The following is a 27,492-nucleotide window of genomic DNA, read 5'->3' as shown; positions in this document are numbered from 1 at the left end:
GATTTTCACAACAACAAATAAAACAATTCCACAATTGTTATACTGTTATATGGATAAGTCTTCATTGTTTGGGATTGCGTGGGTGATATATGTATATTACCTCAACTTTGTGGAGGAAAAGATTTAGAGAAACAATTTCAAGAGGGGTGGATTAAAGGTTAAAGGTTGTTGAAGATGAAAAGTTTCAGTCACCCAGGATGACATATAAAAATGCCTAAGTCAGATGTAGAAAGTTATGTTAATAAACAACCCCCAGAGAAAAACCTAAATAAAGATTCCCTTTGAGTCATGTGTAGGGTAGATTTATAGATTTGAAAGACACAGAATGTCATAAAGAAATAGACACCTGAAACTTTATCTCAGTGCAAAAAAAAGCTGGAGGACCAGGACAGGGAATAAGGTCTCAGGTAGTAGAGATGCAGAAAATAAAAGATAGATGAGAAAACTAGCTTTGATAGCAGTACAGGGCTAACTAGAGGCAGTATGCACGAGGTGAGGTTGGCCTGCCTTAACCCAGGCCCAAAGAAATAGACTAGATTTGAGAAACTGAAGTCAGTGGAAAGTCAAAACTACATCAAGATAAAAGCTGGGAAAGAGGTTCTGAAGCACCAGCATAACCTGCAGAGATTTGTGAAGGAGAGATCCTTACTGTATAGAAACTCATATGAGATGGCCGCTTTGAGACACTTCATCGAAAAAGACTTTGTGAAAGGACATATGGACCAAAAGAGAGGAGTCACGAATGCTAACTGGAGAAATCAGAAAGTTTCAGGACAATCTAAAGTTGCCCACATGAGGAAGAGCTCCCACAGATGAACTGATCAAAGATAAAGGGGAGAAAGTCTCATCTCTATTACATTATCTTTGAAGAAAATGGAGACAGGATGCAAGCACAGAAGATGGAACAGAAACTGAGCTTTCGATCATATACTGCCTTTTTAAAGTATATTCCATGTTGGTTTCATATAAACTCCAGATAAGAAAAAGGCAGAGATTAAGAGTGAAGATGAGCACCTAGGATCTGTGGGGCAGAAGAAATAGTCATATGCTCCTGGCCCACCAGGAAATACAATACTTGAAGACTGGTAGCTTGGAGACTGTGAGTTAAACTGACTTCACGTTTTTGGGAGGAGAGTTAGCCCCCAGCAAGAAATCTTGTGTCTCCACCACCCATGGTGACTTTCAGGACTGGAAAATCTGTCTCTAAGCACCAGAGCTTGGAGGTCAATGAGAAGTATGCCCTGGTACCTTGCTGGGGAGCTCTTAAAGGCCAGGGCTCCCAGAACTGCCTGCCGGCCCCTTGACCTCTAAGGCCCAAGGGGCAAGCTCAGACTGGTGTTTCTAGCCAGGACAGGAGTCAGATCTCCTCTGTGTGTGTTAGAGTGTAGTTGGGCCTGTTCCAGAGCCTCGCAGTCCTCAGCTGTCTGCCCTGGAACTCAACCACAACGACCAAAAATCCTCTCCAAAGCCTAAAGAGGTTAACATTGAAGGACCTGTACTAAATGCCTGCAGAGAAAAGAGGGGTGTAGATTATGTCTCAAAGACCAAGTCCTCAGGGAAGAGCCACATAGAGAGGTGAAACATCAGGGACAGAAAGGCTGGAGCGCGACTGGGTTCCTCCAATCTGCTGCGACAAGTTTGGCTCTCCAAATACCGCGCGTCCGTCTCTTTAAATCACAGAGCAATTGGGGTTCTGGTGGGCAAGACTGACCCTGCCGACCAGATGCAGGCCGCTAGCGGGAGGCAAGAAGGAAAGGAAGGAGACATTATCAAGATCTCTGGCGTCCACGGAAGGCCCTAATACCCGGCCGCGATGAACTTTCCGAAAAGGAGTGGCAGGAACCCCTTTTAGATTGTATCTAATAAACTGATAGCAAAGTAGACTGGTAAGACGGAACCCGGAGCAAGTAACAATATTGATCCCTAAAGGAAGGAAACTAAAGTTTGGGGTCTCGATGCCGTACTTCAGGCTGTGCATGGAGTGACACGTGGCCCTGGGGGCGGGGGTGCGAGCTAAGGGTTTCCTCTAAAGTCTCGGGCGCTAGCTATACCAATGAAGTGGGAGAGGCGGAGAGCGCAGCAGCCCGCTAAAGTGCTGGGCTCTCCACCTACCTGGTCCGCACCGGCCTGCGGGCTCGGAGAAGTTCCGGGAGGAGCAGAGGGCACCCAGGCACCTTGGCCAGATCCAGGCACTCATAAGCTCACATACCCTGGCGGTTGGAGCCCCACGCGGCGCAAGAACCCGGGGCGCTGAGCTCCGGGGAACCTGGGAGGGAAGGAGGGGCGAGCGGGTGGGGCTGACTTACCTGCCCGCAGCAGTCGCTGCCTCTGTGCTGTCCGAATGTCCCTGCGCACCGCAACCAGCAAAGGCAATTCGGCTTTGCTAACTTTGGCCTCGCACCTCCAGAGAAGAGGCGCGAACTCGCAAAAGGAAGGGCGCACACGGTTCCTGGAAAGAAGTCCCCCTGAACTTGGGAAGGACAACGCAATTAATTCTGCTTGAGAAGTTAGTATTTGAAACACCCACGCAAAAATCATAACGGCTATTAAAACCTCGAATTCCCGCTTTGAAAGACTCCTTACACCATCCGGGCAGACAATTCAGACCTACATGATTTCATATTAAAGTCGCTAACTTCTTTCAGGAAGGACTTCAAAGCTACTGTATAAATTGGACAAGCATAAATGTCAATCGCTCCCAAACACCGAGAAGAACTTTTACTGAAACGAAGGATAAATGAGAGAGTGTAAAAGCCAAAAGGGAAGAAGTTGAAAACTTCAAGTCAGTACGGAGAAGTTTTAGCAATTGGTTTCCTTAAACGGGGATAACAAACATACCAACACTCCAGCTGCCCATCGCACTTCATTTAAGTTTGAAGTAACCAAATAACCTGAACTCCCAAATAACAGTGCCCCTGGGACTCTGCCTCCAAGAGGTCGGAACTCGTGTTTCAGCAACAAAAGCTAAAAGCAAACTGAATAATGTCCTGCGTTCCTTAAGATGTCATTCTGCAAAAGGACAAGGTATTGTCCCTCGACTTTAAGTGGATAGAGAATAATATTAAATTTCATTTGAATCTGCGTGTCATTTCTGTTAGGAAGATCACAGCGGTAGCGACAGTAGCGGCACAGCACCGCCACAAAGGAGGTGGGGGAAAAGTGGTAAAAATGCATGAACTTTTTTCCAAAGAAAAATAAAGATAAATCAAAAATAAGTTTTACAGACATGCCTTTCCTAGCTTAGGAAAGTTAATTTTTAAATGCGCTTCTGCTGTCTAAGGTGCAAAGCCAGGCTAGGGAGTGCGTGGCTGGAATCTGCATGCTGATAAGAGAAGGCTGATGTACTTACAGTGACAGAGGGCAGGCTGCGGGAGAAAAGCTGTTTGTGTTAGCCTGCGAGTTACCCAGGGCTGCAGTGAGAGCAGAAGGGAGGAGTGGGAGTGCCAGTCTGCGTACACCTTCACCGCGTCTCATTACATCTGCCAGCCTCTCTCTCCCTCTCTCTTTCATTTCCACATTCCCTTTGTTCCTGAAAAAAAAAAAAATCTACACGTCACATCAGAGTCCCCAGATGCAGTCTACACCAAAGAAAAAAAAATGAATAATTCAATCAAACTGTGCATAGTCTCTAAGGCAATAAATCTATTGCACTTAAAGAAACGAAGGGTAATTACCACCATGAATTAGAATAAGGCCAAAGACCAGAGATGTCGCTGAGTCTGTGGATAAACTCCTCTGTAAATAAAGTTTCATTTATTTAATCCTTTTGGCATCTCAAATGGAAAGTCAGAGAAAGATTTTTAACTTATTTTAGAAGGGTATTCCCTTCTTTTTAAACACATTGAGGCGGCGGGGGCGGGGTTGGGAGTGGGGGGATGACGATGAAGAAGGGGAGAAAAAGCCTGGAGTATACTACCTTTCTCAAAAAGCTCCCAAAGGCAGCGTAGAGCGGCACAGACACGAACTAACACAATGTGTGTCCGTGGAGCCTGTACAGGGTCCATTTCTCCCCCACGTCACCCTCCTCCATTCCCCTCTAATCAGACGCGGATCACCCTCCACTCTCACCGACACTGCAGCTCTGCACAAGGGCAACTGGAATCTGGGAACCTTACCTGCAACACCAATACCTAAGAGAAATCGCGATTCCCTGACACCAACACCCCATGGCATCCCCACGCACCCTGCCAAAGTCCTGTAACCATCTACTTCTTCCATCTGCCTAAGAGAAACTGTAAACGGGATTCCCCCCCCCCCCCCCCCCCCCCCCACGACTGAATGGAAGCTCTGTACTGTACCGACTTCTGGATTTGGCCTGGGTTGAGTTTAGGGAATATCTGGAAAGAAAAAAAGGGAGGAAAAAAGGAGGGGGTGAGCTCAAGCCTTGTCCAAGTTAGTCAAAAGGCGGTGTTAGGCAGGAAAGCGCCTACGGGAAAAACAGCTGGGATGCAGACGGGCTATGGAAATCTCAGTTCTAGGAACCGTGTCCTTTCGTCCCGGAGGTAAGATTGTGTGACTGCCGCACGTTTATTCTTTCACTGTCTGTGTCTCTCTTCCCCACCCCCAACTACCCCTGCCACTCAGATCAGCCGGCATGCACCCCGAAGAAGGGCACAAGCACGGCTGGGGCTTTATTTTTCAGGTCTCTCCACTTATAAATTATGGGTGTCACTAAAACGAGATTAGCAAATCGTGTACCGCTGGCGGCGGCAACCAGAGCCTCCGAATTGCCAGTTGCGCACTCCGAGGTATCTCGCGGTGCAGAATGGTTCCGAAACCCCAGCCAGCTGGGTGGCTCGGCCTGAGGGCTCAGGTGATGGAGGGGAGGCTCGCGGCGTCCCAAACGGGTTTGGCCAAGGGTTTCCATCCCATCACCGCTTCCCGCTGCCTCCACGCGCGCGCGCGGACGCACGAGCACACACACACGCACACACACGCGTATTCTGAAATTCTGGCCGAACTCCTCATCTAAACGGAAGTCCCTTTACAGTCAATTCAGCCCGCTCGAGAGCATCGGGGAAACTAGACTGTTTCGTGGATGAACTGCGAGGGTCAGGCTTGGCCGAGCTTTGTTTACGTGCCTAAGTCGCCACCTTGAGGTGGAGGGGAAGACTGCGCCCAGCTAGGGGCTGTAGAGACGAACCCAGCTGACACCGGCCCAGCAGCCTTGGCGACCTCCCGGACCGCTTGAAAGAAGCAAAGGGAGGGCGCCTTGCGGGCGCGCGGGCCGCGCTAGGCGCCGTCTGCCCTCAGAGACTCGGGCTGACAGCAGTGAGAGCTAAAACTTCCAACTAGCTGAAACCAACAGCCGGGAATCGAGCGAAGGCGAACTCTCCCAGCAAACTACAAAGCTTCGGGCCAAACTGTCTGCAGCTCCAAGACAGGGGCTGCAGCTCCGAAACTCCAAACACTAACTCCGACGGGAGGGCAGTGGCAGAGGGTGGGGGCAGCTTCGAAAAGGCATACCAACTGCTCCGGTCCTGGCCGAAGACCGAGCTCCCTTCTGCGGTGACCTCGGCTCAGAGCTGACTTCGTACTCCCTGGGACTCATCTCCCGCTTCCTCTCCACCTTCGGAACAGGAGATAGACAAAGGGACTCAGGGACGCGGCCAGACCCAAGGTCACAAACGGAGGTCTCCGAGACGAGAATTGCGTGCAAGAGAAGGACGTTCAGGCAGCCTAGCCGCCTGCTGCGAGAGCTGAACATTTCTCAGCTCTATAGTCGCCCATTTCTCAGGAAATCAGTCCTTCTGAGTGTCTAACAATGGATTAGGTAAAATAATCATGATTGTTATTAATTATATCACTGATTTTCTATTTTCCCATTCCTACCTCTATGGAAGCCTTTTTCGCTCACCGTTCTTCTGTATTCACGCCTTGCACTAAAAGAATGCCAGGCTTAAGAACCTCCTAGCTAAATCCTGAAATAACTTATTGCAGTTGTTCTTTGTTACTCCTGGTGACTGCCTCCAAGGCTTGGGGACATCTGCAAGGCCACACCGAAGGTCCTCCTCGGTGAACTGTGCCCCACGGGTTCCTCAGTCATTTCCCTGCTACTTGGATGCATAGACATTATTTAAATATACTTTATAAATTGAGAAGAATTCTATTTATTTCAAGAAAAAGGGGCACTAGGGAACTATTTTGTTTCATATGAGCATAAATCAGCCCTGGCTGACTTCGGCTGTGCCCATTCAGTATTTTGGTCAGCAATAAATAAATAATGGAATAAATTAAAATTTAAAAATATAGCCACAGCAACCCGGTGCTAATGGACAACAAGAAATGTCTTCTCCAATAAAAGAAGCAACAGGCCCCCAAGCCAGACCCCACTCCCTGTTTCATGCCACAGCCTATCAAATTAACATTGGATGGCTCTTCCATTTATGTGGAAAGCTGAATGTTATTGAGAACAGTACTGAATTTTCCCAGGGAATCCCAATTATAGAAACACCTGTACTAAGTAATGCTATTCTAATCCACTATGAAAACCTTAAGTAGTAATAGCCCTCAAATCATCTCATTTCTTAGTTGCAGTGGGTAGGCCAACCTTATACAAGAACATTAGACTTGTACAATGTCCCGAGAGCCTTAACTCAAAGGGCTCTTGGTTTTGCCATACATAATCCTGGCAGTTCATTTTATCTTAAATGGAAAAAATATACACATGAAGTTTAACATAACTGGCAGAAACTAAGCCAGGGTAGGAATTAAACAAATCCAGTGACTACAAAACTGGAACACAAATCACATGTGCAGTCAGGGACCAATTACATGATTTTTAATAAAAAATTCTAAGAATGTGATAGAAACCAGAATGTTGTAAACTCCTACCAATTTCCCAAAAAACATACATGTCAGCTATATTTTTAACAATACCAGACCTAACATTTTTGAAGTGCTATCTGAAAATATATGTATTTAGTAAGGTAATCATTGCTTTATTGCTTAAGGTGGCCAAAACTAACACTTCTGAAACATCCAGATGAAAAGTGAAATTTCTATCCATCATCTGTTTCTCTTACAGTGATACACAGAATTTTGGAATTTTTTTTAACTGAAAGTGATCTAAATAATTACACAAGTAAGCATGATTATCACAATAAAACACAGAAAGGAAAAATATAAGGAAGGGATATAGGGTAATAACCACAGAAATAAACTTTAGTCACTAAAATTCAAAGTACCCCTCATGATAACATCCTTCTGAGATACCGTGTTATCTTTTCACCATCAAGTAATGTTAAAGCATGCGCATTCCTTCATACATGCCTTTCTCCATTTATGGACCCACTTGCCTCTTCCCAAGTCCGAGGTTGGCCATTCACAAAGATGATTACTATATCATTCATTATACATTTTAGCCAGCCTAGAAAAATTCGGTAAATCAGTATAGGTCCTTTCCAATACCTAATAAAAGACAAACAAGGAACACAAAAATAATGCTGTAAAACTTCCCACCAATAAATATGAAACAATAATTTACTACTAGTCTTTAAATATTTGATATTTTACCTCAGCAATTTTGTTTTATTATTTGTTAGCATTGTGTTTAAAACTAAATTTGACTAAATTCTCTAATTTTAAAATGTGTTACTCAAAAACCTTCTTCGAAATCCCATACTATTTTTTAAATTTCTAAATACTGGATTTCTTTTGTGTGCGTATTTTTTTTAACATTACAATCATATTGGAGACTTTTTGCTTGTTTTCCACAATTTTATTCATGCTTAAATATTTACTGAGTACCTAGTATGTGCAAAACAAATAATTAAAAGTATGTTAACTAAGAATTTATCTTTTTGCTTTTATGATTTAATATATATTAATGAAAGATCTATTGCATATATATTGAAAATTAATTTTTATTAAATATGCCAGCGGAAGCATTCTGTTCAATATTTGATAATTCCATATGATGATATTTCATTCTATTTGGCACATACTGTTGAAATTACCCGTTATTTTTATTAACCAACAAATTGTATACATTTCTAAAAATAAGTTTTCTGACTTATCAAATGATACATCTATAAAAAAAACCTTTATTTAAAAACAGGATGTATAGTTATAAGCCAATTCCAAATAACATCTTTTACTTTTAAATCAATTCTAAAAGAAAACTCAAACTGTATTTCAAGTCAAAGTGTTTAATATAATTGCTATGCAAAATCATTCTATAACTTGCTAAGTTTTATGTCTTTAGCATGTATCATAATGATACATACAAGATAGAGATGTTATCTTCTCAAATTCAAACAAACAAATGAAAGCTAAAAAATAAGTCAGTGTTCCCAAGTATCTGGATGTTTGCTATTATTTAAATAACTCATTGGGTTTTATTGAATTTTTATTTTCATCAGAATGTTTTCTATGAGTTTGAATATATTATCTTTAAAAAGGGGGGAGGGGAGGAAGAAAACAATAGTGAAAATCTGCAACAATGATTATCCTCATGTTCATTCATGTCTGTTTAAGACAATAACAAATGAAAAGCTTCACTTATTCACACTTAAAGTTCTAGAATAGTAGGCTTCTAGGGGAAAATACTAAACTCAACAGCTCAATACAAAAACCTCTTTTAATTGCACACAATATGTTATCAACCTACTTTCAAAGTTGATGAAGTTTAGTACTAAATTGAATATTAAGCAAATAAGTGTTAACTATGTTCACTAGAATTAGCATATTTTAGATATTTTTAAGAGCATCAGCATCATGATATGGTTGTCATAGAAACTGCAACAATATGTCATTTCAATTAATTTTATATGCAGTGATAAGGCCTAGTTCTACATCACTTCAGCACAAGTTTGAAAAGCAAAAACTGAAAAGCAGATAAAAATAGTGAATAGTAACTTTCCAATTTCTACCCATTTAGAAATAGAGTATGAGCCTTTTAAAAACAAAAATTCACAATGCATTCCAATGACATGAAAAAGATAGCAATTTAATAAAGATTACAAAATATTTTAAAAGAGTACATTCTGAAAAAAAAAAGTTTTTAATAACAACCAACTACTTCTCTTAATATTCCATACTCTCGTTATTTAGGTATATTTATAGGTAAGAAAAATTATTGGTTATTACATTACTTATTAAATTATGGATGCTCTTTCTGTTCTCAAGAGATAGGTGCATTTGCTTTTACATTATACATTCAGAACAACTAGAGCAGAATTTTAATATTTTTAAAGTAATTCTTGCAAGAGATCCTTTTCACTTAGAAGGAAATCACACTGTACTATTGCAAAAGCCTTCTTAGTATATCACTGTGAGAGATACTCTGTTGACATTAATGGCTTGATTATTGGAACAGAAAAAGCCTATGAAAATAAAGCATATATTTCCTAGAGAATAATTATGACTGAAGATTTGGAGCTCTAAATTAATTTGTTATTTAGCTACCAAGTACCTATTCTTTATATTTTCTTTTATTGCACGTTTCAATATGGAATATGCCCAAGAAAACTCTGAAAATGATTTGAAAAGACATACTAGATTTAAGTCTATATTTATCATGCATCTTTTTAACATATAGCCCATGTTGCCAATAATTTCAACTAATTACTAAAAAGCAATATCCTCAAAATATCTATTGAAATATTATCTTAAAAGTAATTTTTAGAAAGTGAATGAATACTACGTGTGTATTTTTTTAATGAAGTCTAAAGAAACAATCTACAGAAGAAAAGATAAACATATGCAACTTATTCTCCTTGATAGGATTAGGAGGCTTCTAAAGAAGCATTTAAATTCCAGTTTTCCTGACAATTAACAATGAAAAACAGATGTTTACAAAGCTGTTTCGTATGCGGTCTTAAAAGACGATAAAAGATGGTTTGTGGATAGTAAGAAGGACGAGCCAGATAACTGCTTGCTGGGTGTATATTTAAAAAGCATTTTCATTGGCTCAGCTATTGTTAATAGTGAAAGAAAACACTTTGTGCTGCACATACTGTATGACTGTGACTATAGAAAACTGCCATCATAAAGTCCTCAAAAACTCTTAAGACGTGATTTACAAAGATAATAATAACACAGAATTATTTCACTTCTCTGAATGCTACACATTTGCATACCAGGACTGTGTACAATATACTCATAATACACATTCACAATAACAAGGACTTCTTAACTCTGTAACTACAGCATAAGATCTGTGCAGTAGACAATCCATCTTACCAAGTTTTACTTATTCGTGTGAAAGTGTTAGTCTCAGTAAGCCAGGTGTTAGCTGTCTACAAAATTGAGGACCACATTAACTACTACATCACCACTGTGAGAAAATACAATGATAAAACTGAAAATCATGTGACTTTGCCAGACAATAACACTACTAGCTATCTAAGTTTATATCTAAGATAATGTCAAATGAATATTTCAACAGTTGGATGTGATAATCATGAGCCCGTATTACCAAAACAAAAAAAGCAGCAGCAGCAGCTAAAAATCACTGATGTTTGTTTTTGATATTATGATTTATTGAACCAGGCACCACACTTTGTGCTTTTTTGTTTGTTTGTTTGTTTAAGTTTTAAAATATTCATTTGGGTATTTTTCTTTACTCAAAATGATGAATCTTCTTCAGGAGGCATTAATCTCCTGCCCATGCCTAGTAACTGCATATTTGGTATCCACTAGAGAAACCAAATAAATTCTAATTTTGGTTATCATCCATGATGTCTTTTATTTTTATTCAGTAGGGAATAAGTATAGTCTAATAAATGACAGAAATATGGTGTTTCTATTGCCTAGATGAGTTATTTTCTAAATTTACTTCTGATACTTTTATATTAGTCTAAAAGGAAAAGGTAATTTTTAAACAAAGAGAAAACAATTAAGCAAGTGGTACAATATGTAACTACCTGGATTAGCACAAACTGAGCAAAAATATCTAATTAGGAAAAATTTCTGAATATACTAACACATTTCCATTTTCAAAATTAAAACTTCATTTAACATGAAAAAAAAATGCAGCATAAAATAATTACTTGTCTTACAATTTTTATTCAATATTCACCACCCATAGGCATTTATTTATGTGGATATTATTATTGATATTGAATGTATTTCACTGTTAAGTTTCAACTGTCTCCCAAATTATAATAAAGAGTAAAACAACATATTCATGTATTTGACTTTATTCAATTAAGAGTTTTTTAAATGTAAGCTGATTATTTACACAAGTATTACAATTTGTATTAAGACCATTATTACTTAAATATAAGGAACAAAGAAACTACTTTGAACCAGCAACATTTGGTCCTTGATATTATATTGGTTAAAAGATTGTTAAAAATCACCAGTAGACTTCTATTATCCTACCTTTACAGCTCAGGTTTAATATACAAGGAGAAATTCGTAAAACTACTTTGGTTTTCAAAATCAGTTCTAGTACAAAATCTCTTATGTCTAAATTTTATGAGTGGGATTCCAATGTTTGTTGCTATTCTCTTTTTAAAATAGCTTTTGTTAGAATAACATTTTATCCATTAATGTTTAAGAAATTATTTTGCAAAGCCAATAAGAGATTTAATGTTTCACTGGTTTTTTCATTATGAGTATATGTTATCTGGGCATGATGAAAGAAAAAATTACAAAGACTTCCTGGATGGCAGGCAGTGAAACACACTATAATCATCCACACTGGAAAACTCTACACTACGTTGCCCTGGATGGCATCAAACTCCAGGGATCACTCCTGCCTTAAGCTTCCTGAGTAGCTGGGACTACAGACCCATGCCACCGTGCCTGGCTTGGAAAACTCTTTAAGCACAAGGTGCATTCAAGGTTTTCATCAAAATCAAGTAGTTATATTTAATATCAATAAAACTATATATGTCTATATGAGATAGGTGATCATATATAACTGTTTTACCTTGTAGTCTTTTGACCCAGAATTTCAGCAATTTTGTGATTTTTCCAAATATAGCAATAGGAAAATGAAGTACCAACCCACCTTTCCTGGAATAGGGCCATATCAATTGGACCTAGGAGAACAGGTACAGGGCCTGCTCTTTTTTAGTTCATTAACCTTTTTTGCCATAATTTTATTTGAGCCACTACAGCTACCAACTATCACAATTTTGTGGACTTGTTCTTATTTTATTTCCTACTGTTTCACAAATTTCTTCTGTACAGTTATTAAAAATACTATTTCCCTTTTATCATTTGACAAATCTAAGCACCCAAAATGTGAACTTTCTCATTCTGCTTTCATTTTGTGTGCCTATATTTGGAAGAGCATGGAGATTCTTTTTTCTACCAAGATGACCAGTATTTGTAAACTACATAAGAGGTGTCCTGTAATTAGCAAACTTCTTTTTGGTCCGTTTGTTACAATATTTCACAAGCAAAGTAATACATACAACAGTTAACACTTACAGTTACACAAGGAGGGCTCATGTACTCCTTGTGGTGTCTGTATTTATTTTCTGATGTCCTTAAGGTAAACTAAAAATCCTAAAATGAAAGAACTAAGAACAATTTATCTGAGCTACTTCCAAATGTATAGGTATGGATGCTAAGATATAAGAAGAGTAAGCAAAAGAACCATGGTATCTGTATTCCATGAGTGTACCGTTTACAACCATTGCAAGTCATTCCAACAATTGAATGGAATACATTGACTGGCACGGTCATTCAAATGTCACAAGAAAAATATACAACCTACAAGTAGTGGGAGTGAGTAATATCTCATTTCTCCTGAGAGTATAGGGTTGTACATAAAGATAAGCTAGAGTATTAGATCGTCTTAATAGTATAGTTATGTATTCATTGACTATGTATATGTAGATACTATGCTCAATAAGAGACTAGTGTAGAGTTTAATAAATCAACTATTAAAATTATTTATACAAATCATTCAACTGCATAATTTTTTTCAGGTTTCATCCTATAACGTATCTATTAATAAGCCTTCATTCTAAGTCATTCCTATCTCCTAACTACTGCTTCTACATTTACAATTGAGAAAATAAAAGCATTCCTCATAGCAGACATCCTAAGAGCATACATGCAAAGATTCTCATGAAATTCTATCAGAAAGAGAGGTAGAAATCTTGATATTTCTTATAGACCTAATGTCAAGTTATCTGATTTGACTCATTTTTTGCTCATGCCTGATTTCTTTTAGGTCCTAAGAGTATACTTATTTTCACTTATTTGTAAAAATCAGTAAAAGAGCATTGCTAGGTCATCTTGTAAATGCTTTTTATTTTTAATTGATTTTACTTTTCTTAAAGTAATGCTTGCAAAAAGTAAAAAATTCAATTTTATTGAAAAGCTTATGTGACAATGGACCTCCACCACACCATTCCCCACCCTCATTCATATGACCCAAAGGCAATCACTGTCAAGTCTTTCAAGTGTTACTTTTGGTATTTAGCTCCACATTGCTAATAACGTGCTCATAAGTATATTTCAAGCTTTTGTATATATACTGATTTATTTTATTTATTTCAATAGGTTTTTGGGGAACAGGTAGTGTTTGGTTACATGAATAAGTTCTTTAGTGATGATTTCTGAGATTTGGGTACACCCATCACCTGAGCAGTGTACACTGTACCCAATGTGTAGTCTTTTAACCCTCATCCCCTCCCACCCTTTCCCCTGAGTTCCCAGAGTCCACTGTATTATTTTTATGTCCTTGCCTTATCATAGCTTAGTTCCCACTTATGAGTGAGAATATATGATGTTTGGTTTTCCATTCCTGAGTTAATTCGCTTACAATAATGGTCTCCAATTCCATCCAGCTTGCTGTGAATGCCATCATTTCATTCCTTTTAATGACTGAGTAGTATTCCATCATATATAAACCACAATTTCTTTATCCACTCATTGACTGATGGGTGTTTGGACTGGTACCATATTTTTGCAATTGTGAATTGTGCTGCTATAAATATGCATGTGCAAGTATCTTTTTCCTATAATGACTTCTTTTCCTTTGGGTAGATACCCAGTAGAGGGATTGCTGGATCAAATGGTAGTTCTACTTTTAGTTCTTTAGGGAATCTCCACACTGTTTTTCATAGTGATTGTACTAGTTTACATTCCCACCAGCAGTGTAAAAGTGTTCCCTTTCCATCATATCCATGCTAACATCTATTTTTGTTTGTTTGTTTTGTTTTGTTTTCTGATTATGGCCATTCCTAAAAAAGTAAGGTAGTATTGCACTGTGGTTTTGATTTACATTTCCCTAGTCATTAGTGAGGTTAAGCATTTTTTTTTTTTTTTTTTTTTTTGGAAATGGAGTCTCATTCTGTCACCCAGCCTGGAGTGCAGTGGCGTGATCTCTGCTCACTGCAACCTTCACCTCCCAAGTTCAAGCAATTCTTCCCCCTCAGCCTCCCAAGTAGCTGGGATTACAGGGGCACACCACCATGCCTGGCTAATTTTTGCATTTTTAGTAGAGACGGGGTTTCACCATGTTGGCCAGGCTAGTCTCAAACCCCTGACCTCAGGTGATCCACCCACCTCAGCCTCCCAAAGTGCAAGGATTACAGGTGTGTGCCCAGCTGCTGAGCATTTTTTAATATTTTGTTGGCCATTTGTATGTCTTCTTTGGAGAATTGTCTATTCATGTCCTTAGGGCACTTTTTTATGGGATTGTTTTTTTCTCGCTAATTTGTTTGAATTCCTTGTAGATTCTGGATATTAGTCATTTGTCAGATGTATAGATTGTGAAGATTTTCTCCCACTCAGTGGGTTATCTGTTTACCCCACTGATTGTGTTTTTTGCTATGCAGAAGCTTTTGAGTTTCACTAAGTCCCATCTATTTATCTTTGTTTTTGTTGCATTTGTTTTTGGTTTCTTGGTCATGAACTCTTTACATAAGCCAATGTCTAGAAAGGTTTTTCTGATGTCATCTTGTAGAATTTTTATGGTTTCAGTTCTTTTATTTAAGTCTTTGATCCATCTTGAGTTGATTTTTGTATAAGGTGAGAGATGAGGATCCAAATTCATTCTTCTACATGTGACTTGCCAGTTATCCCAGCACCAATCGTTGACTTGTCACCTCTATCTATATGAAGTCTCCATGTCTATATTGATCTGTTTCTTGCCTTTGTGTTCTGATTTATTAATCTACTTTATAAAACTATACAACCATATAAACCCAGTCTATCAAAATATCGAGGATTTCCATCATCCCAAAAATATATCTTCTGCCCCTTCTCAGTCAATACCTACCCCTTCAGAGGCAATCATTATTGTGATTGCTATCACAGTAGATTAGTTTTGCCTATTCTTGTTCATTACAAATTCTTGTTCTTCATATAAATTCAGTATGTACTCTTGAATATAGCTTTGTTTACTCAACAAAATGTTTTGAATTTCATCCATGCTATCATGCATTTCAGTGAAAGATTAATTTTTTATTCTATTTTATTTTATTTTTTTGAGATGGAGTCTCGCTCTGTCACCAGGCTGGAGTGCAGTGGTGCGATCTCGACTCACTGCAACCTCTGCCTTCCGGCTTCAAGCGATTCTCCTGCCTCAGCCTCCCAAGTAGGTGGGACTACAGGTGCGTGCCACCACGCCCAGCTAATTTTTGTATTTTTAGTAGAGATGGAGTTTCACCATGTTGGCCAGGATGATCTCGATCTCTTGACCTCGGGATCCACCTCCCGAAGTGCTGGGATTACAGGCATGAGCTACCATGCCCGGCCCATTTTTAATGTTGAGTAGTATCCCATTCTGTGTATATATGACCATTTATTTATCAGGCTGCATTGACGAACATTTGAATTGTTTCCAGTTTGGGCTAATATGAATAAAGCTGCTATAAACATTCTTGTACAAATGTTTTTGCAAACATGTTTTCTCAGGTAAAAATCTTAGAGTGGAATTTCTAGATTTTAATTAGATTTATGTTTAACTTTATAAGTTGCCAAACCCATTTCCAAAGTGGTCATATCATTTTATATTCCCACCAGCAATGTATGAAAATTTCAGTTGCCTCACATTTTACCTATATTTGATATTATCCAGTTTGTTTGGTCAGCTTTTTAAAAATATTAGCCATTCTGGAGGATGTGTTTTAGTTTTAATTCTCCAGATACTAATGACATTGAGCACTTTTTCATATATTTATTGACCATTTGTGTATAATACTTTCTGAGATGCCCATTCAAGGTCTTTAATCTTTTTTTGGTGGGGGGAGAGTTGATTGTCTAATTTTATTGAATTGTAGAATTGCTTATAATTCTGAATACAACACCTTTGCCAGACATGTTTTCGCAAATATTTTCTCCATGTCTGTGACTCCCCTATTCATTCTGTTAACAATGTATTTTGATGAGTAGATGTTTTTAATTTTGATAAAGTCCACATTATTAATTTTTTTCTTTTATCACTGGCTTTCTAAGTTCTGTCTAAAAATCAAATTCCATTATCTTGTATTGATGTTGCAAGATTGCAAAAATAGCCTCTTATGTTTTCATCTAGAGATTTTATAGTTTTAGCTTTTACATTAAAGTCCCTAGTCATCTTAATTTTTGTGTACAGTGTGATGTATGGGTGTGAAATAATACAAATCCATATATTGGTCTCTGCCCCCAGTTCCTGATACAGGGCTCCTAAAGCCCCCTTGTAATTTCTTAAGAGATAGGAGTGCTAGGAGCATCTTTTTCTTCTAATACTTCATCTTTAACCTTGGTTCCTGACAACAGAGTTCCTAAACTGCTTGACGTTTCCTGTGTGATAGGAGCATCTTTTGTTCTAACAAGGTGACTCTTGATGGGCTCCTGGATTGAGACTACTCACCGGAAAGACCAAGCCATGATTAGAAGCTTTGAAATTTTCGTCCTATATCCCTTCCTCTGGGAAAGGAATGGGGGATAGGAATTGAATTAATAGTTCATCATGCCTATGTAGTGAAGCCTTCCCAAAAATCCCTAAAAGATTGGGTTTGGAGAACTTCCAGATTGGTAAACACATGGAGGTACTGAGAGGGTGGCACTCTGAAGAGGGTATAAGAGCTCCACACCCTTTCCCCATGCATCTTTTCCATCTGTCTATTTCTAAGTTGTATCCTTTCATAATAAACCAGTAATCGAGTAAGTAAACTATTTTCCTGAGTTCTGTGAGCCATTCTAGAAAATTATTGAACCAAAGGATGGGGTTGTGGGAACTTTTGATTTACAGCAGGTTGGTCAGAGAAGCACAAATGCAACCTGGATTTACAACTGGTGTCTGAGGTGGTGGCAGTTCTGTAGGATTGAACTCTTAACCTGTGAAAGTTAATATAATCTCTAGGTAGATCATCTCATAACTGAATTAAATGCTAGGACACCCATTCAATGTCTGCTGAAAAGTGCAGAATTGCTTGGTATGGGAAAAATAAAACCCACACATCTGGTGTCAGAAATGAGGTATTCAGAGTAGACATAGAGTAGCAATGGAAACAGGAGTTTTACTTGCAACAGGCGAAGTTCATTTTTTTCCCCATACAGATAGTCAGTTGTTCTGACAGCATTTTTAAGACTATCATTTTCTTTGGAATTGCTTTGGGCACTTTGGTAGAAAATCAATTGACAACATAAATGTGGATCTATTTCGGAACCCTCTATTCTGTTCCAGTTGCCTGTCTACACATAAATACTACACTGTCTTGATTACCATAACATTACACTAAGTCTTGAAGTCAGAAAGTTTAAGTCCTCCAAATTTATTCTTTTTGGTTGTTGTTATTTTAGGACACTTTCAATTACATATAAATTTTAGAATCAGCTTGTCAACTTTTACCCCTCAAAAAAGCCTGTTGGGATTTTTATTGGGATTTTATTTAATCTACAGATAAGTTTTGAGAAAATTGATATTTAACACCACCAAGTTTTTCAGTCTGTGAAAATAGCATGTCTCTCCAGTTAGATCATCTTTAAATTTCCTCCGTAATGTTCTGTATATTCAATGCAGAAGTCTTAACCATATTTCATTAAATATATCCCTATGTATTTCGTGTCTGGATATATAACAGCATTTTTTAAATTTATTTTTTCCAACTTTTATTTTGTATTCAGGAGATATATGTACAGGTGTGTTACCTGGGTATACTGCGTGATGCTGAGGTTTGGGGTACAAATTATCCCATCACCCAGGCAGTGAACATAATACCCAATAGTTTTTCAACCCATTCCCATCTCCCTCCTATCTCACATTAGTAGTCCCAGTTTCCATTACTGCAGTCTTTATGTACATGTGTACTCAATATTTAGCTCCCACTTATTAGTGAGAACACGTGGTATTTGATTTTCTATTCCTGTGTTAATTCGCTTAGGATAATGACCTCCAGCTGCATCCATGTTGCTGCGAAGGACATGATTTCATTCATTTTTATGGCTAAATAGTATTTTATGTTGTATACATACTACATTTTCTTTATCCAGTCCACCATTGATGGGCACCTAGATTGATTCCATGTCTTTATTATTGTGAACAGTGCTACAATGAAGATGCAAGTGCATGTATCTTTTTGGTAGAATAATTTGTTTTCTTTTAGATGTACACCAAGTAATGGGATAGCTGGGTTGAATTGTAGTTCTAAGTTATTTAAGAAATCTCCAAACCGCTCTTCACAATAGCTGAACTAATTTACATCTCCACCAACAATGTATAAGCCTCGCCAGCATTTGTTGTTTTCTTACTTTTTAATAATAGCCGTTCCGACTTGTATGAGATGATATCTCATTGTGGTTTTCATTTGCATTTCTCTGATGAGCAGTGATGTGGAGCATTTTTTCATGTTTTTTGGCCACTTGTATGCCTTCTTTTGTGAAGTGTCTGTTCATGTCTTTTCCCCATTTTTAATGGGGTTATTTGTGTTTTGCTTGTTCAACTGTTTAAGCTCCTTATGGATTCTGGATATTAGACATTTGTTGGATGCATAATTTGCAAATATTTTCTCCCATTCTGTGGGTTGTCTATGTACTCTGTTGACAGTTTCTTTTGCATGCAGAAGTTCTTCAGTTTAATTACGTCCCAGTTGTTCACTTCTGTTTTTGTTGCAATTGCTTTTGAGGACTTAGTCATAAATTCTTTAGCAAAGCTGATGTCCAGAATGGTGTTTCCTAGGTTTTCTCCTAGGATTCTCCTACTTTAGGGTCTTATATTTAAATCTTTAATCCATCTTTAGTTAATTTTTATATATGGTGAAAGGTACAGGTTCAGTTTTATTCTTCTACATATGACTAGCCAGCTATCCCAGAATCACTTATTGAATAGGGAGTCCTTTCCCCATTGCTTATTTTTGTCAATTTTGTCAAAGATCAGATGGTTGTAGGTATGTGGCTTTATTTCTAAGTTCTCTATTTTGTTCCATTGATCTATGAATCCGTTTTTATGGCAGTACCATGCTGTTTTGGTTACTGTAGACTTACAGTATGGTTGGAATTCAGGTAATGTTATGCCTCCAGCTTTGTTCTTTTTTTGTAAGATTGCTTTGGCTGCTTGGGCTCTTTTCTGGTTCCATATCAATTTTAGAATAGTCTTTTCTACTTCCGTGAAAAATGACACTGGGGCCGGGCATGGTTGCTCACATCTGTAATCCCAGCACTTTAGAAGGCCAAGGTGGACAGATCACTTGAGGTCAGGAGTTTGAGACCAGCCTGGCCAATATGGTGAAACCCCATCTCTACTAAAAATACACAAAAATTAGCTGGGTGTGGTGGTATGCACTAGGTTGTAGCAGCTACTTGGGTAGCTGAGGCAGAAGAATCTCTTGAACCCAGGAGGTGGAGGTTGCAGTGAGCCAAGATCACACCACTGCACTCCAGTCTAGGTGACAGAGCAAGACTCCATCACCAAAAAAAAAAAAAAAAAAAGAAAGAAAAGAAAAGAAAAATTACATTGGTATTTTGATAGGAATTGCAATTACTCTGAATCTGTAGGTTGCTTTGAGCAATATGGCCATTTTAACAATACTGATTCTTCCAATCCATGAGCATGAAATGTTTTTCCATTTGTTTGTGTCATCTATGATTTCTTTTAGCAGTGTTTTGTATTTCTCCTTGTAGAGCTCCTTCACCTCCTTGGTTACATATATTCCTAGATATTTCCTGGATATGACTACTGTAAGTGGGATTGCATTCTTCATTTGGCTCTCAGCTTGAACATTATTGGTGTATAGAAATCATACTGATTTTTGTATGTTGATTTTGTATCCTGAAACTTTACTGAAGTCGTTTATCAGTTCCAAGAGCCTTTTGCCAGAGTCTTCAGGGTTTCCTAGGTATAGAATCATATAATCTGTGAAAAGAGTTTGACTTCTTCTTTTCCTATTTGGTTGACTTTCATTTCTGTCTCTTGCCTGACGGCTCTGGCTAACACTTTCCAGTACTATGTTGAATAGGAGTGGTGACAGTGGGCATCCTTGTCTTACTCCAGTTCTCAAGGGGAACGGTTTTAGTTTTTGCCCATCCAGCATGGCATTGGCTATGGTGTGTAATAGATGGGTCTTATTATTTTGAGGTATGTTCCTTTGATGCCTAGTTTCTTGATAATTGTTATCATGAAGCGATGCTGGATTTTATCAAAAGCTTTTTCCACATCTATTGAGATGATAATATGGTTTTTGTTTTTAACTCTGTTTATGTGGTGAATCACATTTATTAATTTGTGTATGTTGAACAAGCCTTGCATTTGAGGAATGAAACCTGTTTATTGTGGTGAATTAATTTTTTGATGTACTGTTGAGTTTGGGTTGCTATTATTTTCTTGAAGACTTTTGTGTCTATATTCACCAGGAATATTGGCTCATTGTTTTATTTTTTCACTGTGACTGCCAGGTTTTGGTATCAGGGTGATGCTCACTTCGTAGATTGAGGTAGGAAGGAGTCCTTCCTCCTTGATTTTTGGGGATACTTTTAGTAGAACTGATACCAGCTCTTCTTTGTATATCAGGTAGAATTTAGCTGTGAATCCATCCAGCTGGGGCTTTTTGTTTTTGGTTGGTAGGCTTTCTATCACTGATTCTAATTCAGAAGTCAATCTTGGTCTGTTCAGGGTTTCAATTGTTTCCTTATTCAACCATGGGAGGTTGTGTGTTTCTGGTAATTTATCAATTTCCTCTAGATTTTATAGTTTGTGTGCATAGAGGTGTTCATAATATTTTCCATGGATGTTTTGTATTTCGGTGGGATCAGTTGTAATGTCACCTTTTGTCATTTCTGATGGTGTTTATGTGAATCTTTTTTTCTTTGTTAATCTAGCTAATGATCTATCTATTTTATTTATCTTTTCAAATAACCAGCTTTTAGTTTGTTGATTCTTTGTATGGATTTTTGGGTCTCAATTTCATTCAGTTTCACTCAGATTTTAATTATTTCTTTTCTTCTGCTAGCTTTGGGATTAGTTGTTCTTGTTTTTCTAGTTCCTGTAGGTATAATGTTAGATCATTAATTTGAGATCTTGCTAACTTTTTGAGGTAGGCAATTACCACTATAAACTTTCCTCTTAACATTGCTTTTACTGCATCCAGAGATTTTTGTATGTTTTGTGTCTGTTTTCATTTTTTTCAAATAATTTGTTTCTTTCTGCCTTAATTTCATTGTTTACCCAAAAGTCATTCAGGGGTAAGTTGTTTCATTTTCTTATAAGCATGTGTTTTTGAGGGATCTTTCTGGTATTCATTTCTATTTTTATTCCACTGTATTCTTTGAATTTATTGAGACTTGCTTTATGGTCAAGCATGTGGTTGATCTTGGAGTATGTTCTACATGCAGATGAGAAGGCTGTATATTCTGTGGTTGATGGGTGGAGTATTCTGTAGATGTCTATTAGGTCCAGTTGATCAAGTGACAAGTTTAAGTCTAAAATTTGTTCGTTTTCTGCCTCAATGCCCTGTCTAATGTTGACAGTATGGGTGTTGAAGTTCCCCACTATTACTGTGTAACTGTCTAAGTCTCTTCATAGGTCTAGAAGTACTTGTTTTATGAATCTGAGTGCTCCACTGTTGGATGTGTATATATGTAGGATAGTTAAGTCTTCTTGTTGAATTGAACCCTTTATCATTATATAATGCCTTTCTTTGTCCTTTATTACTATGGTTGGCTTAAAGTCTGTTTTATCTGATATAAGAACAGTGATCCCTATTTTTTTCTGTTTTCCATGTGCATGACAGATCTTTCTCTAACCCTCTACTTTGAGCCTATGGATGTTGTTATGTGTGAGATGGGTGTCTTCAAGACAGCAGACAGATGAGTCTTGTTTTCTAATCCAAACTTTCCACCTTGCGCCTTTTAAGTGGGGTGTTTAAAGTATTGACATTCAAGGCTAATATTGATATGAGAGGTTTGATCCTATCATAAGGTTGTTAGTTGGTTGCTTTGTAGTTTCTATTGCGTGGTTGCTTTATAAGGTCTTTAGGCTATGTACCTAAGTGTGTTTTGGTGGTAGATGGCATCATTCTTTTGTATTCATGTTTAAAACTCCCTTAAGGATCTCCTGTAAGGTTGGTCTAATGGCAACAAATTCGCTTAGTGTTAGCTTGTCTGGAAAATATCTTTTTATTTCTCTTTCGCTTATACAGCCTACTTTGGCAGGATATGAAGTTCTTTTTTTTTTATTCTTATTATACTTTAAGTTCTAGGGTACATGTGCATAACGTGCAGTTTGTTACATATGTATACTTGTGCCATGTTGGTGTGCTGCACCCATCAACTCGTCAGCACCCATCAACTCGTCATTTACATCAGGTATAACTCCCAATGCAATCCCTCCCCCTTCCCTCCTCCCCATAATAGGCCCCGGTGTGTGATGTTCCCCTTCCCGAGTCCAACTGATCTCATTGTTCAGTTCCCACCTATGAGTGAGAACATGCGGTGTTTGGTTTTCTGTTCTTGCGATAGTTTGCTGAGACTGATAGTTTCCAGCTGCATCCATGTCCCTACAAGGGACACAAACTCATCCTTTTTTATGGCTGCATAGTATTCCATGGTATATATGTGCCACATTTTCTTAATCCAGTCTGTCACTGATGGACATTTGGGTTGATTCCAAGTCTTTGCTATTGTGAATAGTGCCACAATGAACATACGTGTGCACGTGTCTTTATAGCAGCATGATTTATAATCCTTTGGGTATATACCCGGTAATGGGATGGCTGGGTCATATGGTACTTCTAGTTCTAGATCCTTGAGGAATCGCCATACTGTTTTCCATAATGGTTGAACTAGTTTACAATCCCACCAACAGTGTAAAAGTGTTCCTATTTCTCCATATCCTCTCCAGCACCTGTTGTTTCCTGACTTTTTAATGATTGCCATTCTAAGTGGTGTGAGATGGTATCTCATTGTGGTTTTGATTTGCATTTCTCTGATGGCCAGTGATAGGATATGAAGTTCTTGGTTGGAATTTCTTTCCTTTAAGAATGCTGAAAATAGGCCCCCAACTTCTCCCAGCTTGTAAGGTTTCTACTGAAAAGTTCACTGTTAGCCTGATGGGATTCCCTTTGTACATGACCTTTCTCTAGCAACCTTTAAGATTTTTTCTTTAGCATTGACCTTGGACAATCTGGTGACAATATGCCTTGGTAAAGTTCATTTTGTATAGTATTAGGCAGGTGTTCTCTGGATTTCCTGTATCTGGATGTCTATCTCCTTAGCGAGATTGGGGAAATTTTCTTAAATAATTCCCTCAAACATATTTTCCAGGTTGTTTACTTTTTCTCCCTGTCTCTCGGAAATGCCAATAATTCATAGGTTTGGTTGCTTTACATAATCCCATATTTCTTGAAGACTTTGTACATTTTTTAAAAATTCTTTTTATTTATTTTTGTCTAACTGGGTTAGTTACAAAGACTGGTCTTCAAGCTCTGAAATTATTTCTTCTTCTTGGTCCAGTTTATTGATAAAGATTTCAACAGTATTTCAAAATTTCTTAAGTGAGTTTTTCAATTGCAGAAGCTCTGATTTATTTTTTAAAGACCCTTATCTCTTCCTTCATTTCTAGGATTGCTTAAGAAGTTTCTTTGCATTGACTTTCAACCTTGTCTTGGATCTCATAAAGCTTCCTTGCAATCCATGCTTTGAATTCTTTATGTGTCATTTCTGAGTTTCCATTTTGGTTAGGGTCCATTGCTAGAATGCTAGTGTGATCCTTTAGTGGCGTCACTACATTCAGATTTTTCATGGTGCCAAAATTCTTCCGTTGGTTCCTTCTCATCTGGAGACACTGACACTTCTAATTTTTGCAATTGTTTTCATGTGGGTAGGATTTTTTCTTTTTCCCTGAATTACTGGGTTCCTTCTCTCTCTCTCTCTCTCTCTCTCTCTCTCTCTCTCTCTCTCTCTCTCTTTTTCTTCCTTTCTTTCCCCCAAGGTCTCCTGGCTTTGCTTCTAAAGCCCTATGCACTTCTTTGGGCAGGTTTTGTATTGGACTGTGCAGTTTGACCTACAAGTCAGTAGATGGCACTTATCAATAATAGTCAGCTGCAGCCCAAACAGCTGGGTACATATTTGCTCCTTTTTTACTGGCCGAAGCTCTCTGTTGCCTCAGGCATTGGACTGATTCCTGCACAGTGGTCTGAGCTTCCTGCTCAGCCCTGGGGCAGGGTGAAGTGGCCACTATGGGCAGGATCAGACTGGGCAGGTCTCTGCCTAAAGGTCCCTGGATGGCAGGCACAAGCACCAGCACTGAGGAAGAATCCAATAGGCAAGCACCAAGTACTCAGATGTCTGCTTAAACATGGAGGAAAGCAACCTCCTCAGCCCTCCTCAGCAAGGGAATGGGGTGCACCCTAAATTCCTAATCCAAAAGAGTGAGTGGTCCAGATGTCCGGAGATCTGCCTAGGCTTGGAGTGGAGAGGGACCTGCTGCACCAAGATTTCTGCACAGGAGGAGTGGAGTGATTCAGGCTTCTGAACCAGGCAAGCAGATCCTCTGAATGCCTGAGGATCTGCCTGGGCATACAGCAGAGAGGGCTTCCCTGCACCAGGATCTCTGCACAGGAAGGGCAGGGTTGCTCAGATTGTGGATCCAAGTGAGCTGGTGCTCCAAATTCCTGGAGATCTGCCTGGGCATGAAGTGGAGAAGGCCTCCCTGTATCAGGATCTCTGCACAGGAAGGGTAGGGTGGGTAGGGTCAGGCAGATGAAACAGGAGAACAGGTGCTCCAAATGCCTGGCTATCCACCTGGACATGGAGGTGTCATGAGAGGGCCATGAGAGGAGACCATGAAAGGGCCCTGCCACACCATGATCTAAATAGTATTTTTAATACTGGTAATTTGTTGTTTCCTAATATGTATTCAGAATTTTCCCATCACACTGCATAAGTGACACTGAGCATAGTTTTTACTTCCTGGAACTGTCTTATTCATTTTGTTGTCAATGCTATACTACCTGCAAAATTAAATTAAATTTCTGGATGTATGTTCCTCTCTTTATATATTCTCTGAAGCAGTTTAAAATCAGAATTACTGCCACTTCCAGTATGGGGAAGTAAACTCGTAACAGGACCTTAACCTTCCACAGAAAACAACTATAAATTCTGACAAAATGCCAAAAACAACAACCTGAGAGCTCTGAAGAATAAATAAAAGCAGAATTGAAACTTGAAAGAAGCTATGGGTATAAGTGAATTTCCCACTTTGTGTGGCTTTGTCTTGAAGGCAGCCACAGACCCAGAGCAGCACAGAACAGCTAACACTTCAATAGACAGCAAAGTGCCTTTATAGCTGACAAAAGCAGGGGAAAGAGTCAAGGTAATCAGGGCCACCAGAGAATAAGGAAAGAATCCTGAATAGGAGAGAGCCAGGGAACAGGAACTCCAAATTCCATATATAACTCTTGCCTAAGTCTCTGGCATATATTGGGCTGACTAAAATCAACCAGAAATGACAGTTGAGCTGTTCCCAATCAAAGGCAAGAGAAACTTTTCAGTTTAAATCTAACCAAGTTAATTGCCTTATAAAATAAAAACATCAGCTTCATTTGTAGGACTATAAAGGAATCTAAAGGCTATGCAACATGATATCATAATGATCAAGATTCAATCTACAATTTCTTGACATGAAGAATCAGGAAAATGTGATTCATTTTCAAGAGAAAAGATGATCAACAAACACCAATCCCAAAATGAACCAGATGCTGAAATTATCAGACAGAAACTTTAAAGCTGCTATTATAAATATGCCTAATGAAATAAAAGAAAATATGTTCATAATCAATGAAAAAGTAGCAAATCTAAGCAGAGAAATAGGAAATACAAAAAGAACGAAAGAGAAACTTAGGACTGGAAAATAAAAAATCTGACATAAAGTTCACTATATGAACCTAGCAAAATAAAGGTGATGGAGGGAAATGTCTGTGAATTTGTAGATCAACAAAAGCAATTAGAAGAAAAGAGAAGAAAAAATGGAAGAGAAAAGAACAGTGCCTCAGGAATTTGCATGGCAATATCAAAAGATCCAACAAGAAAGCTGGAGTCTCAGAAAGAGAGAAAAGAGAGAACAGGGAAATAAGAATATTTGATAAAATAATGGCCAAGAAATACTCAAATTTGTTGAAAAATAGAAATTATTTGTTCCTCACATGTAAAACTGAACTTAGAATTTATTTTAATTTATTGTATTACTTGAATGTAGCTTACTAGGTTTTATTTAATCAAGTCTATTGATTTAGTGGGTACTGATTATTACAGTTTTTTATGTTTCAGTAAATTTAGTAGCTTACATTTTTCTAGAAAGTTTCTATTTTATCTAACTCTTCAAATTATTTTTAGTTTTCCATTGTAATGTTTAAATTTTTCTATTTTATCGCTAATTGATACAGTTTGGCTGTATCTCCACCCAAATATGATCTTGAACTGCAGTTCTCATAATCCCCATGTGTCATGGGAGGGGCCCAGTAAGGGGTAATTGAATCGTGGGGGTGGTTACCTCCAGGCGGTTCTCATGATAGTCAGTGAGTTCTCACGAGATCTGATGGTTTTATAAGGGTTTTTTTCCCACCCTTCACTCTGCATTTCTCCTTGCTGCCACCATGTGAAAAAGGTGTTTGCTTCCCCTTCTGCCATGATTGTTCGTTTCCTGAGGCCTCCTCTGCCCTGCAGAACTGTGAGTCAATTAAACGTTTTTTCTTTATAAATTACCCAGTCTTGGGTATGTCCTTATAGCACCATGAGAATGGACTAATACAGTAAATTGGTACCAGGTAGTGGGGCACTGCTGTAAAGACACTCAAAAATGTGGAAGCTACTTTGAAACTGGGTAACAGGCAAGTTAGAACAATTTCAAGGGTTCAGAAGAAAATAGGAAAACGTGAGAAACTCTGGACCTTCCTAGAGACATGGAGGGCTCAGAAGATAGGAAGATGTGAGAAAGTTTGGAATTTCCTAGAGACTTGTTGAATGGCTTTGACCAAAATGCTGATAGTGATATGGACAATAAAGTCCAGGCTGAGGTGGCCTCAGATGGAGATGAGGAACTTGCTGGGAACTGCAGCAAAGGTAACTCTTGCTGTGCAAAGACATTGGTGGCATTTTGCCCCTGAC

The 27,492-nt window shown here is 38.4% G+C and overlaps 1 protein-coding gene across 5 annotated transcripts in view; it reads right to left on the bottom strand.

Moving 5' to 3' along the window:
• SOX6 (SRY-box transcription factor 6) overlaps positions 1-27,492 on the bottom strand; it is a 784,476-nt gene that overhangs the window by 652,537 nt on the left and 104,447 nt on the right. For 4 of the 5 annotated variants that reach the window (XM_050759333.1, XM_050759335.1, XM_050759331.1 and 1 more), the window contains exon 4: positions 3,350-3,529. The gene's annotated coding sequence lies outside the window, so the exon portion shown is untranslated. Of the gene's footprint in view, positions 1-3,349; positions 3,530-5,466; positions 5,515-27,492 lie in introns of those variants that run through there. The other variant, XM_050759337.1, reaches the window with a different exon arrangement.

The sequence above is a fragment of the Macaca thibetana genome, chromosome 14 (assembly GCF_024542745.1).
Source record: "Macaca thibetana thibetana isolate TM-01 chromosome 14, ASM2454274v1, whole genome shotgun sequence".
Classification (NCBI taxonomy): domain Eukaryota; kingdom Metazoa; phylum Chordata; class Mammalia; order Primates; family Cercopithecidae; genus Macaca; species Macaca thibetana.
Note: the sequence above shows the minus strand (reverse complement) of the source record. Positions and strands in the feature narration are given on the sequence as shown.